We start from the raw sequence: 16,140 nt of genomic DNA, 5'->3' as shown, positions 1-16,140 counted from the left end.
CATGAGTGTGATTAACTTCTTCTAAGCAATTTGGAACCATAAATAGTTAGCACAGATACCAAGCCTTGGCCATACGTTTATCCCAAATCGCAAGCGGCCTTTGTTTCTCTTTTATGAGAAAAGCAGTCCTTTGTTAATTGAGTATCTTCGTTTTGTCGCCAACGTTTTACCATTGTTAACAGATGTATGCATGTATAAACCAAATCAGTTTTGCTCTCTGTTAGTTCGAATCTCAGACTCACAGCTACAGCCCTTACCCCTCAGCCTTCTTTCGTGGCACCCTCTAGCTGTTTGTAACAATCCCACATCGGCCTCACCAAGGAAGCATGGAAGTGAATGGCCCTATAAAAGGAGAAAGAAGAGAAAAGAATAAGCATACCTTTCTCGGCCTTTTGGCTAAGATCAAGTGTAGTATCTGTTCTTATCAGTTTAATATCTGATACGTGGGCCAATGGTCCACACGATATTAAATTAATTTCTTTAGGGGGAGGGTCCATCACAGTAGCTTGCTATTGGGACTCTCGTGTGTCGCCCAAGCGTTGCACTATTGCATGGGCCTGGCGCTCCCCACCAAATCCAGTTCAAAATTAAAATTGTCTTTCGCAATTGCGAGGCCCGCCATTGTGTATTTTGTAACACCCGAGACACCCTAAGAAATCAAGCTGTGTTTCTATACACACTGAATTAAGATATGTAAATTAAGCTTAACCTCGCGAACTGAAAAGAACTGCTGACTTTGGATTACGGTGCGGTTAGATGAGGAGGAAATTCAATGTCGTTCGTTAGTGACAAGACACTATTGGGTCAGTGGGTTTGTTAGGAATCTGGGGAGAGGACAGATTTTGGAAGCTGAAGTTTGGGGGCTTTTCTTTTGGGTTGCGGCTTGCAATGACAAAGGTAAACCTAGTGATTGAAATGGATTCCGCTGCAGCTGTTCTCCTTATCCAAAACAGATTGGTAACTGCTCAGTCCTCCATGTTTACAGAGAGAAGAATGGGGTGGCTGATTGTATAAGCTAACCTGGGCCTATGTGTGTTTGATTATGCTCCTGTCTGTAGTGTTTCAACTTTTAGATGACTTGTTGGCTGTTCCTAAGACTCGGATGGTTTGTTTAAATCACTCTGAGTAGTTTGCTTTTATTCACCCGAAAAAAAAAAAGAAGAAAAAAAAAAAAGACACTAATGAGGAGATTGGAATCCTTGCAATACTGTGATTAAAATATGTGAATCACTTTCCATTTGTAACAATTGAATTCCCATTGACCATGTATGAACTTGATTTATTATTTTCTTATATGCAATTTTCTAAATGATTTGATTTTCTTATCGCACTGCTAAGTCCATAGAGGCATTATTGAAGGAAATGAAAACGAGTGTTTGTGGTTGAGATAATAGATGTGAATTCCAGTAGGGTTTCCGTGAAAGAAGTTGTTCTCACAAGTTGCCAAATGAATTTAGTTTCCAGGATCCCCTTATCATCAACGCACAGCAAAGGTAAAAATCAGAAAAGCATGAGTATGATGATCTGAGTGGATATCAGTGGGCCATAACTAGGCTAGATTGTTCTTGGCCTTTTATAATGCAATTAATTTCCACTTGAATCACATCTGATGGATCTTATGATAATCTCTTGAAAATAAGTTTTCCAAGCAGATTTTTTCAATAAATAAGTGATTCTTGTTGATTTACCTTCACTCCCTGCTCTTATCTACTTCAAAATTGACTGTTCAATATTGAATGAGGATGACAGATTTCTAATGTTCAGCAGATTTTCTACAACATTATGTATATAAAGCTTTCAACTCCAATCTCTTCCTGCAAATTATATATACCAGGGACGGATCCAAAAATTTTCCTTCCGGGGGTCAACATCTTAAAGGTTAAAAAAATTATATTCAAAATAATGGACTCATAAAAATGAAACGATAATATTATAATTCATAATTAATTGAAAAAAAATCATATTACAATTGTCTATGACAAGTTTTCATCTTGCAACTCACTTTCTTTCCAACTACCCACCACATCTCTCGAACTCAAACCATCCACATTATCCGAACTAGAAGTAGTTGGTGAGAATTTTCTCTTAAAGTATATATATATACAGTCCTGATCTCTTGGACTATAGGGGTCCAAGAGATTTGTGGTCATTCACCGTTGGATGTAAATTCAACGGTTCACTAACTCTTGCACTTCTTTTAAGAATTTTTTTTGAACCATTGGATTAATATCCAACGCTAGGTAACCACAATCTCTTGGACTCCTGTGGTCCAAAGAGATCGAGACTGTATATATATATTAATCAAATAAAAACTTCATGAGATAAAACTTCAACGGTACAATCAAAGACATTAACAAGACATCTAAAATACCAATCCCAAGAGAGCAACAAATTAACATGCTAAAAACACAACTAACACGGATAAAAGCCGCACTAAAACTATTAGCCCACATCACCATAATTAACATAAGCCCAAACAAAACCCACAAACCCAATATAACCAAAACCCTAAAACAACCTATGAGCCTAGATGAACCCTACCACCACCACTTGATGAAGCGTTGTCGATGCCACACCCACCACCGCATTCGTAACAGATTTTGGGATTTAGTATTTTTTATTATTTTTAATTTTTTTGGGGGTAAAAAGATCTTCATAAACACAGCCAAAACAGACCAGCGCAACAAACAAAAGGAGAAGCAACAATCAAACGAAGCATGAAGAAAAGAAACACACGCAAAGCTAGGAGGCCAGAAACAAAAGGTGTTAGAGAAAGCCAGCAAAAACAGCTAAACTGCTAAAAAATGAGTGAAAACTCATTTGGGGATGGGGAGTTATCGGGCAGCAGCTTTGATCCCTATTTAAAAAAAAATAAAAATAAGTATAGCCGCGGGGGTGTCGAGTGTTACAAAATCTCCCTATTGGGATACACAGATATATAGCAGCCACAACGCATTTGCTCAAACATATTACAGAACATGTGTTCAACATTTAGAAATATATCAATTTCATTGGGATTTTTACAGTATTGAATACTCAATTTTTAATATGCATTTCCTATAATCGGTAGTATACATTTTAATTTCCTTGATAAAGATTTTTTTAATCGAATCGTACTAGAAATTATGGAAAGAAGTTGTTCTCACAAGTTGCCAAATGAATTTAGTTTCCAGGATCCACCTTATCACCAACGCACAGAGGATAAAGCAAAGGTAAAAATCAGAAAAACATGAGTATGATGAACTGAGTGGACATCAGTAGGCCATAACTAGGCTGGATTGTTCTTGGCCTCTAATAAGCAATTAATATCCACCTGAATCACATCTGATGGATCTTATGATCATCTCATGAAAATAAGTTTTCAAAGCAGATTTTTAAAAATAAATAAGTGATTCATTAGTGTTATCAGTTTCAGGAAAAGATGTTACCTGAATGACTTCCTCAACAGGTGATTGGTGTGGTACTGGAGCTGAAGAGGGCAAAATCTCATAAAACGGTTCAATTTCCTTCTCCTGATTTTGATAGCTTGGAGACAATTGATCGTTTTCCTCTGGCGACCGGTCGTTGTCTGCTGGCGACTAGTTGTTTTGAAGCAGGTTCTCTGTAGTTGAAGAACTAAGGGGGGTGATTGGTTGCTTTCCACTGGCGACCGATTATTTTGATGCAGAGTGACGTCCTGGGGAAAAAAATCGAGAATTGGAGCAGTGGTGGATTTTCGATTCTCCTCCTAGGCTGTTGAAAAATATAAGTCATGTTCCCTAAACACAACATCTATGGTGGTAAAGACTTTATGACTAGAAGGATGATAACACCGGTATCCTTTCTAATGAGGTGCATAGCCAATGAAAACACATATTTCTGCTCGGGGATCCAATTTGCTTTGTTGGTGATCATGTAAGTGGACAAATACAACACAGCCAAAAATCCGGGGTTCCAGGTTTTGGGGTGGGAGGTGTTTGGATATGGTGGTGAAGTGTTTGAAGTGGTGTTTGGAAATTGAGGATACTAGAGGGAATCCGATTGATAAGGTATGTTGTAGAGACGACGGATTCGCCCCAAAAGGATCGTGGCATATTGGCACCAAAGAGAGATGCACGAACAACTTCCAATAAGTGTATGTTCTTTCTTTCAGCAACCCCATTCTGTTGGGGAGTGTAAGGGCATGAGCGCTGATGTATGATGCCATGATCTTGTAAGAACTGATTAAGATCATAGTTGAGAAATTCTCTGCCATTGTCAGAACGAAGAACCTGAATTCTGGCATGAAACTGAGTCTCCACCATTTGATAAAACTGTTGATGTAACACCCCGACTCCAAAATTAAATGTCTATTTTAAATAAATTAAAATGAATTACGAATTTACCCTTGAGATAGAGGTAAATCGGTCATTTTCTTATTTGTAAGGATTTTGGAACCACGAATGGTATTTTTGGGTAGGTGGTACTGAGACGAATTCCAATAAGTGATTCTTGTTGATTTTTTGAGATTATCAGTAGGCCATAACTAGGCTGGATTGTTCTTGGCCTTTTATAATGCAATTAATTTCCACTTGAATCACATCTGATGGATCTTATGATAATCCCTTGACAATAAGTTTCCCAAGCAGATTTTTTCCATAAATAAGTGATTCTTGTTGATTTTCTGTAGATCACTTTTGAAACTGCAAAACCAGAGCTGTTGCATCAACAAAGGCACATTATTAATGGAAGCTCTAGCAATGCATGGCAAACATCCTGTAAAAGCAGAACCCGATTGGCAGGGTATTAAAACAGGATTGAAGAAACAAAAGAAAAAGAAGAAAAAAAGAGTTACTCTCAAAACAAAACATGTTTAATGTATTCTACTCAAGTTTCACCCATATCTGAGTTCATGGCTATCTTTGTTTTGCTATGATTTGAATAAAGCGTAGTCAATGATCTGGAAAACGTAAAAGTTGTCTGAAATGGAAGAATTTCGTAAACACATGACATGTTTTTTCTGTATCTTAATTATAGACAAAGTCATGATCTTTGTAAATAATAGACAAAGTCTTCCTTTCTTATTTTACAACATTACCCCCAAAAACATCTGCCTCAACAAAGTCACACATGTATCCTACGTGGGTATTTGATGTTACAGCTAGAAAATAATGTACCTAGCTAAATATTAATTTATACTATAATACAATATTGAATGAGTTAGATGTTCCTGCAAGCATCTTTCCATAATTTCTAGTACGATTCGATTAAAAAATCTTTATCCCTCAGCCTTCGTTCGTGGCACCCTCTAGCTGTTTGTAACAATCCCACATCGGCTTCACCAAGGAAGCATGGAAGTGAATGGCCCTATAAAAGGAGAAAGAAGAGAAGAAAAGAAGCATACCTTTCTCGGCCTTTTGGCTAAGATCAAGTGTAGTATCTGTTCTTATCAGTTTAATATCTGATACGTGGACCAATGGTCCACACGATATTAAATTAATTTCTTTTGGGGGAGTGTCCTCCACAGTAGCTTGCTATTGGGGCTCTCGCGCGTCGCCCAAGCGTTGCACTATTGCATGGGCCTGGCGCACCCCACCAAATCTAGTTCAAAAGTGTCATCGCAATTTCAAAGCCTACTACTGTTCTGTATTTTGTAACACTGGAGAAACCACCCTAAGAAATCAAGCTGTGTTTCTGTTGTACACACCCTGAATTAGGATGTGTCAATTAAACTTAACCAAGGAGTAAATTTAATTTGGAAAGCTGAAGTTTGGAGGCTTTTCTTTGGTTGCAGCTTGCGATTGACAAAGGTATTAGGAACCTTGTGATTGAAATGGATCCGGCTGCAGCTGTTCTCCTTATCCAAAACAGATTGGTAACTGCTCAGTCCTCCATGTTTACAGAGAGAAGAATGGGGTGGCTGATTGTATAGCTAACTTGAGCTATAACTTCGATTTGGGCCTATGTGTGTTTGATTGTGCTCCTGTCTGTAGTGTTTCAACTTTTAGATGACTTGTTGGCTGTTCCTAAGACTCGGATGGTTTGTTTAAATCACTCTGAGTAGTTTGCTTTTATTCACCCGGAAAAAAAGAAAAAGAAAAAAAAAAGACACTAAAGAGGAGATTGGAATCCTTGCAATACTGTGATTAAAATATGTGAATCACTTTCCATTTGTAACAATTGAATTCCCATTGACCATGTATGAACTTGATTTATTATTTTCTTATATGCAATTTTCTAAATGATTTGATTTTCATATCGCACTGCTGAGTCCATAGAGGCATTATTGAAGGAAATGAAAACGAGTGTTTGTGGTTGAGATAATAGATGTGAATTCCAGTAGGGTTTCCGTGAAAGAAGTTGTTCTCACAAGTTGCCAAATGAATTTAGTTTCCAGGATCCACCTTATCATCAACGCACAGCAAAGGTAAAAATCAGAAAAGCATGAGTATGATGAACTGAGTGGATATCAGCGGGCCATAACTAGGCTGGATTGTTCTTGGCCTTTTATAATGCAATTAATTTCCACTTGAATCACATCTGATGGATCTTATGATAATCTCTTGAAAATAAGTTTCCCAAGCAGATTTTTTCAATAAATAAGTGATTCTTGTTGATTTACCTTCACTCCCTGCTCTTATCTACTTCAAAATTGACTGTTCAATATCGAATGAGGATGACAGATTTCTAAATGTTCAGCGGATTTTCTACAACATTATGTATATAAAGCTTTCAACTCCAATCTCTTCTTGCAAATTATATATATACTACCAGGGGTCCAAGAGATTTTTAGTCACTTACCGTTGGATGTAAATTCAACGGTTCACTAACTCTTGCACTTCTTTTAAGAAACTTTTTGAACCATTGGATTAGCATCCAACGGTAGATGACCACAATTTCTTGGACTCCTGTGATTCAAGAGATCGGGATTGTATATATATATATATATATTAATCAAATAAAAACTTCATGAGATAAAACTTCAATGGTAGAATCAAAGACATCAACAAGATATCTAAAATACAAATCCCAAGAGGGCAACAAATTAACATGCTAAAAACACAACTAACACGAATAAAAGCCGCACTAAAACTACTAGCCCACATCATCACAATTAACATAAGCCGAAACAAAACCCACAAACCCAATATAACCAAAACCCTAAAACAACCCATGAGCCGACGAACCCTACCACCACCACTTGATGAAGCGTCGTCGATGCCACATCCACCACTGCATTCGTAACAGATTTTGGGATTTACGTTTTTTTTTTTTTTTGGGTAAAAAGATCTTCATAAACACAGCCAAAACAGACCAGCGCAACAAACAAAAGGAGAAGCAACAATCAAACGAAGCACAAAGAAAAGTGATAGGATTTTTAGTACCTATGTAAACTGGGTTAAAATCACTTAAAATATTTGCAAGAATACAAGGCTATTGTAGTGTAGATGCTCATGCAAGGTCGTTTTCCTCAAGGACTAATTAGCAATTTAAGTAAAAACAAATTTCAAATAACTACTTAAAATAAAAGGTCAATAAAGATGATTTGGTTGATACTAAAAACAAAAAAACAAAAAAACAAATACAAATGAAAGAAAAAGGTTTGAAATACCAATTTATAAAAGTACTAGGGTTTCACCATCACCTAGCAATCCTATGAACTTTTACCAATTACTTATGATTTGCACATGCCACTTTGAAAGTTAGGTTTTCCTAATGTATATTCTACCCGTCCGGACGTTCGGATCAAATCTGAACATGAAAGACTCATTAAGTTTTGTGAAAACCCTTTGAAAAATCATGCAACCCTTAAGACGTTGTGTTCATCTTAAGTGAAATTACAATTATTAATCACAAGAAGCCAGCGTCAATTTCAAGGAACCTTCCGACCAAAATTGCATCCAATTACTTTTCTGAAGATCCTAATGATGATCAGGCATTAAGACAATTAGATAGTTTAAAACAGTGATTAACAATTCAAAGTAGGCATGCACTCAATCATAAGCAATTAAATAAAAAGTCACATATTGATGCTAAGGTTCAAGGCTTCACCCTAGCAAAAGAGAATTAGTTACGCATATTCATAATTAAAATCCAAGAAAATATCATTCAGAAGGAAAAGAATGAAAACACCTTAAAGTAGCAAAAACCCAAAACCCTAGCTTGCTCTCCACAATGTCACGTTCAAAAACCAAAAAGAAGAAGTCCTAAAATTACTGTGAGAAGCTTAAATACACCTTAAAACTTAGCTGCCAATGTACAGCTTTTCTATCCTCACAAGGAAACTAATTAAAATAAAAGAATACTAGGAAATAAAGTCCAAATTGGATTAGAAGAATCTGCCCAAAATCTTCCCAGTCACGTTTTGGCCTCAAATCTCCTCCAAATCTGGCCCAAAATAGCTTGTGTTAAAGATAAAAATATTCTGAACACTTCTCTAGAAGGCCACAAATCCATCCGAGGTCATTTTGGGCTCCAAAAACAGAATAAAAACCCAATACGTCATTATTCCAGAACCGCGCACTGCTACTTTATTTTATCGTCAGAAAATAACCGCTTGGTAGAAAAATCTAAAATTTTGACACGATCATGCTAAGTGGCTCACGAACGTCCTTCAACTGGAATTACTCCAAAATTTATCCATTTGATTATGTTTTGCTCCAGAGGAAGTCGAAAGTCCTATATTGGAAATATAATTCAAAGTATCAAAATTCTTCCAAAATATTAACCAAAATATACTAAGAATGAGGTTAAATATATAATATAAAATATACCCATAAAAAAGAAACACACGCAAAGCTAGGAGGCCAAAAACAAAAGGTGTCAGAGAAAGCCAGCAAAAATAGCTAAACTGCTAAAAAATGAGTGAAAACTCATTTGGGGATGGGGAGTTATCAGGCAGCAGCTTTGCTCCCTATTTAAAAGAAAAAAAATAAGTACAGCCGCGCGGCTATACTTATTTTGACACGTGGACGCCTAATCGCTAGGCGGGTCCTCTCTTTTTTTTAAAAAATAAATAGTATAGCCGAGCGGCTACACTCGGTTTTCTTTGATTTTTTGATTTAAAAAATATAGTATTATTATTTTCTTATATTCAATTTTCTAAATGATTTGATTTTCATATCACCCTGCTGATTCCATAGAGGCATTATTGAAGGAAATGAATACGAGTGTTTGTGGTTGAGATAATGGATGTGAATTCCAGGGAACCATTTGTGAAGGAAAGAGATGTGCAATATTAGGCAGGTAGGGTTTCCGTGAAAGATATTGTTCTCGCAAGTTGCCAAATGAATTTAGTTTCCAGGATCCACCTTATCATCAACGCACAGTGCACAGAGGATCTTTTGAACAGTTGTATGCTTTTGTGTTTGCCTAATAATGCAAAGGTAAAACTCAGAAAAGCATGAGTATGAACTGATTGGATATCAGTAGGCCCTAACTAGGCTGGATTGTTCTTGGCCTTTTATAAAGCAATTATTTTCCACTTGAATCACATCTGATGGATCTTATGATAATCTCTTGAAAATAAGTTTTCAAATCAGATTTTTTTCAATAAATAAGTGATTCTTGTTGATTTTTTTGTTGTAAATCACTTTTGAAACTGCGAAAGCAGCTGTTACATCAACAAAGGCACTACCGCTACTCCCTGCATTGGCCCCGGCTCCTACCTACTTCAAAATTGTCTGTTGGATAGATAGTATAGCCGGGCGGCTATATTTGGTTTTTTCGATTTTCGGTTTTATTAATGTTTCTCTCCATTTTTTTTCTAATTTTTAAAGAAGCGGCTAAACCCTTACTCCAAAGAGAGACCTTACAGAAATTCTCAAGGGCAGAGGGGGTTAGAACCTCATAAGCTGCGTCATAGCCCCAAGCGCAAAGATACTTCAATCATTGGCTTCCGCTCACTGTTATCCCACTACGGCAACTCAGCCTTTTCCGCTCTATCCATGTGGGACTACAACTTCTTTTACAATTGATAATTACAGCATCGGCCTTTGCAATACAATCAAACATGTCACCTCCGACATTCTCAATGCGATCACACTCCTGAGCATTTTTTTCCCTATTAAAACATACTCGGTTTTATTAATATTTCACCCCATTTTTTTTCTAATTTGTTTTGCAGTTGCTTCTCACTCACCCTTATTACGTGAGCTACTTTGAAACTTGTATTGTATCATTGTGTGATGAAAAGTGCTAATTGGATTTGTTCGGCGTTAATATTGGTGCTGATGGGTTTGTTCAAGTTTAGAAAATAGATAAAGAATTTGTATGACAAAGAGTGAACACGAAGAAAATAGTGCTTTCACTTGTGTTATTATATAGTATTAGTGTGATGAACTTGTTAAGCAAATTTGGAACGACAAATAGTTAGTACAGATACCAAGCTTGTCATACCTTTTTCCCAAATTACAATTAGCCTTTGATTCTCTTATATGAGAATTCGATTTTTGATATCCACGTGTTGGCACGTGATTAACCCTATAGATTTCTGATTACTCCACGTGGCACATCTTATCATGATGTAATCCCAACAATTTTGGGAGCATTTTTGTTCACCACTTTAATCCAAGATGTACCCTTACCACACCACCCTTCTCAAAAGGTTACACATCTCCATGGATTTAACTATAATTAATTAATTAATTAATATTTATTTGATGACATTATTATGAGAGAGAAACAATGCTTTAATAAGATTTTTCCTGATTTAACATTATTCTATTTATTAACTCAACAAACTTTCCACTTTTCTTGATTAATTTAATTTAAAAAATAAATCAAAACAATAGAAACTGAAAAGGTGGCGTTATCGCTCCTCACAAGTTGCCAAATGAATTTAGTTTTCAGGATCCACCTTATCATCAACGCACAGCACAGAGGATATTTTGAGCAGCTGTATGCTTTCGTGTTTGCCTGATAAAGCAAAGGTAAAAATCAGAAAAGCATGAGTATGAACTGAGTTTTGGACAACTTGGGATTTATTTTTTGAGAGTATCAGTGGGCCATAACTAGGCGGGATTGTTCTTGGCCTTTTATAATGCAATTAATTTCCACTTGAATCACATCTGATGGATCTTTTGATAATCTCTTGAAAATAAGTTTCCCAAGCAGATTTTTTAAATAAATAAGTGATTCTGGTTAATTTGCTGTAGATCACTTTTGAAACCGCAAAAGCAGAGCTGTTGCATCAACAAAGGCACTACCTTCACTCCCTGCATTGGCCCCAGCTCTTATCTACTTCAAAATTGACTGTTCAATCTTGAATGAGGATGACAGATTTCTAAATGTTCAGTAGATTTTCTACAACATTATGTATATAAAGCTTTCAACTCCAATCTCTTCCTGCAAATTATACATATACTGCTAGGGACGGATCCATAAATTTTCCTTCTGGGGTGAACGTCTTAAAGATTAAAAAATTTATATTCAAAATAATAGAACCATAAAAATGAAACAATAATACTATAATTCATAATTAATTGAAAAATCATATTACAATTATCCACCACTAGTTTTCATCTTGCAACTCACTTTCTTTCCAACTACCCACCACATCTCTCGAATTCAAACTATTCACATTATCCGAACTAGAAGTAGCTGATAAGAATTTTCTCTTAAAGTATCGTTCTATAATTTTTTTTTTTTTGGATCAAATAGAAATTTCATTAGATAAACTTCAACGGTACAATTAAAGACATCGACAAGACATCTAAAATACCAATCCCAAGAAGGCAACAAACTAACATGCTAAAAACACAATTAACGCAGACAAAAGCCGCACTAAAACTACTGGCCCATTTCACCATAATTAACCATAAGCCCAAACAAAGCCCACAAATCCAACATAACCAAAACCCTAAAACAACCCATGAGCCTAGACGAACCCTACCACCACCACTTGATGAAGCGCCATCGCGGCCACACCAACCACCGCATCCATAACAAATTTTGGGATTTAGATTTTTTTTTGTTTTGTTTTTGTTTTTTTTTGTGTTGGGGAAAAAGATCTTCATAAACACAGCCAAAACAGACCAGCGAAACAAACAAAAGGAGAAGCAACAACCAAACGAAGCATACAGGGACGGTCCCATGAACATGTTGACATGGGCTATAGCCCAGGGAACATTTTTTTTTTTTTTTGTGGACTAAATTAATACTCTAGCCTAGGCAATTAGTCGGCTGACAAGAAGAAAGAACAGAGAGGAAGAAGAAAGAAAGAAAAAGGAAGAGAGGAAGAAGAAGAAAAAAGAATAAAGAAAGAGAAGAGGAAAAAAAGTTTAAAAAAAAGAAAGAGGAGAAGATGATAAACAATTGGAAAGAAAGAGAGAGAGAGAGAGAGAGTAAAGAAACGGATGTGTGTGTTGGGGATGAGATATGTGTTTTTATTTTATTTTTACTTCAATTCCTTCTAAATATTTTCTAGTACATGTGTAGCTCTCCTCTGTTTTTCTTCTTCTTTGTTTCCCTTCAATCCCTTCCAAATATTTCAACAATCTTATCAATAATTACAAGATTTTTGTCTGTTTCAAATGTCAGTATAATAATAAAAAAGTTCTAAATATGATGAAGAAAATATATTGAAAAAAGAAGGCTTATTATTATTTTTTTGGTAATAAACAAGGGTTTATAATTTATCCCAAAAAAAAAAAAAAAAATTAGCCCATGCCATTTTCAAATCCTGGGTCCGTCCCTGGAAGCATAAAGAAAAGAAACTCACGCAAAGCTAGGACGTAGCTAGAAACAAAAGGTGCCAGAGAAAGCCAACAAAAACAGCTAAACTACTAAAAAAACTATAAAAATAAAAAAGAGGGAGGGGGGAGATTGTTTGAAAATGGAAAAAATGAGTGAAAACTCATTTGGGGAATGGGGAGTTATCAAGCAGCAGCTTTGCTCCTTATTTTAAAAAAAAAATATATAGGGTTTTATTATTTTTTTTAACGTATAGCCGTGTGGCTATACTTATAATAGGTCAGGCCGTTTTTAAAAAATAAATAGTATAGCCGAGCGGCCATACTCGGTTTGTTTTATTTATTTATTTATTTAAAATATAGTATAATTTTCTTATATGCAATTTTCTAAATGATTTTATATCGCGGTGCTAATTCCATAGAGGCATTATTGAAGGAAATGAATACGAGTGGTTGTGGACGAGATAATAGATACAAGTGGTTTTGGGCAAAAAGTTCTTCATAAACACAGCCAAAACATACCAGCGCAACAAACAAAAGGAGAAGCAACAACCAAACGTACAGTGCACCTTATCACAAGTTGCCAAATGAATTTAGACAGGTAGGCAGGTAGGGTTTCGGTGAAAGAAGTTGTTCTCACAAGTTGCCAAATGAATTTGGTTTCCAGGATCCACCTTATCATCAACGCACAGTGCACAGAGGATATTCTGAACAGTTGTACTTGTTATTTGGAACGACAAATAGTTAGTACAGATACCATGTAATGACCCGGTCCTAAATAAATGTTTAATTATTAATTAAACATGATAAAAGACCATTTTGCCCATAGAATATTTTGTTAGGTTTAAAGTTGACTTTTTGACAGGGAAGAAATTTGGGAATTTCGACTGTATCGTTGCTTAGAACACAGCGAGACGAGTTCATAGACACGTGGTGGACTCGAATCGGAATTGTAACGAGAGAGATACGATCAAAACATCACCAATGGCATAATCGTAAATATTGCAAAAATGGTTTGATAAAAATGAGAAAACTCTCATCTCTCTCTCTCTCTCCTCCTGATCGCGCCTCCTCTCTGTCAAAACAGCAGCGGTTGTTTTTCCGCCGCCACTGCTTAATCCGGCCACCATTCGAGGTGGTGCTAGTCCCAAAATGACCGGTTGATCTTCCGCTTCCAACCCCAGCCAAGCCCCGCCGCTAGTAGCCGTGAGTTTCACCAGAAATTGCAGAAAATTCTGCGGTTTTTCCCGAATTTTCAAATCGCTCGTTCTCTCTCATTTCTCCACCAAATTTTACGTGTAAAGTATGAATTTCTACCTAATTTTCATGATCTAGCTGATGGTTGGTTAGGATTGCATCAATTTTGAGTGTAGGTAACTCGATTTATGAATTGAAATTTGGCTAGTTTTGGGATCGCGATTCCGGCCACTTCCGGTCAGTTTTTGGGGTAGGTCCAAACAAAAGTGGTTCCAAATAGGGTGTTATACCTAGGGTAGGACTCTTCAGCCATGGTTTTGAGATTTTCTGGCGATCCGTAATCACTTTGGGCACGCACGCACTGCCTGCGAGTGTGGCGGTGCGTGGGCACTGTAGAAAATGGGCATTGTGTCCCGATGCAATCCCTTTGTTGTCCCGAGTGTGTCGGTGTGCTCGGATTTCAATTTGGAGGTCGTTTGACTATCGAACGGATTTCGCATAATGTGTGTTATCCGGGTTCAATAGGGTTGAACAGTTAGATAGTCTTGAATTTAATATAGGTTAATCTAGGCATTTCTAGGATCGTGTAGGAAAACACGGGTCATGAATCGGAGCCCCGGATGTTCCGATTTAATAACTTAAAGTTTATGTTTTATAATAACCGTCCGATTGCGCGATCGTGAGCGATCCGACCGTCCGATCTGGACCAAACTTGCAAGACGAGTGTCCTAACCTTGTAGAACCTATAGAAACTTTTGGATCGGAATTTGAAGGTCGTGGGCCCCGTGGGCCCGTTTGACCAAGTTTGGGTGAGTTATGAAAGTGAGCTTTGGGTTCGGCTGTGACTTTAGTGAATGGACTTTAGTTTTAAATAAATAGCATGGCTCTGTGATGGAATTTTATGCATGTGAATTTAATGGTTTATTGAAATTCATTATAATTAATAGTTAAATTTAGCATTTTTGGTAAAGTATTGGTGATGTGTGGGGTACTTGGGATGTTGTTGAGGTTTATACAATATTAGAGATTAATATATATATTTATATATAATTATAAAGGTATAAAAGTAGTATAGAATGTCAGTTTGAAGTGCTATACGCATTACCCTATGTCCATCCCCGGATATTAATTACACTGTGTAAGTATCACCCTGTGATTGTTAGGTCTCACGTGGTGTAGCATCTTTCGGCGTGAGGACAGACCCCATACGTGGCGTTGGAATTTCCGGCGTATGGGGAGATTATGTGATTGTCAGGTCACCCGTGGCGTAGGATTTTCCGGCGGGATGACAGACCCCATACGTGACGTTGAAATTTCCGGTGTATGGGGAGATGATATTACGATTGTTAGGTCAAACGTGACGTAGGATTTTTCGGCGTGATAACAGACCCCATACGTGGCGTTGGAATTTTCGATGTATGGGGAGATTATGTGATTGTTAGGTCTGGCGTGGCGTAGGATTTTCCGGCGTTGAGACAGGCCCCATACGTGGCGTTGGAATTTTCAACGTATGAGGAGATGATATGATTGTTAGGTCACACGTGGCGTAGGATCTTCAGGAGTGATGACAGACCCCATACGTGGCATTGGAATTTCTGGCATATGGGGAGATTATCTGATTGTTAGGTCTCGCGTGGCGTATGATTTTCCGGCGTTGAGACAGACCCCATACGTGGCATTGGAATTTTCGGAGTATGGGGAGATGATATGATTGTTAGGTCACACGTGGCGTAAGATTTTCCAGCGTGATGACAAACCCCATACGTGGCGTTGGAATTTCCGGCGTATGGGGAGATTATGTGATTATTAGGTCTCGCATGGCGTAGGATTTTCCGGTGTTGAGACGGACCTCATACGTGGCGTGGGAATTTCCGTCGTATGGGGAGATGATATGATTGTTAGATCACACGTGGCATAAGATTTTCCGCGTGATGACAGACTCCATACGTGGCGTTGGAATTTCCGGCGTATGGGGAGATTATGCGATTATTGGGGAGATTGGAATCGGAATTTTTTAGGAAAAACTACGTGTGGCTTGATCCCTCAGTGAGGGTACGTAGGCAGCCTAGGGTAGTGCCTAGGTGCAGCCACAAACTAAATGTTATTTATGTTGTTTTATTGAGATTGGTTATGACCTTGTCGTTGGTCCTGAAATTCGGTTGAAAGCTAGATGACGTAAAGTGCATTTAGGCATTCATATTTATGTTTGAAATTATTATTTTCCTTGGTTAAGGTATTAGTTGACTTAAGAGCTCTGTTGGTAGTTTAGTTTCAGATTATTGGAAGGCCGGGG

Source organism: Prunus persica, chromosome G8, assembly GCF_000346465.2.
Source record: "Prunus persica cultivar Lovell chromosome G8, Prunus_persica_NCBIv2, whole genome shotgun sequence".
In the NCBI taxonomy this organism is placed as follows: Eukaryota; Viridiplantae; Streptophyta; class Magnoliopsida; order Rosales; family Rosaceae; genus Prunus; species Prunus persica.
Note: the sequence above shows the minus strand (reverse complement) of the source record.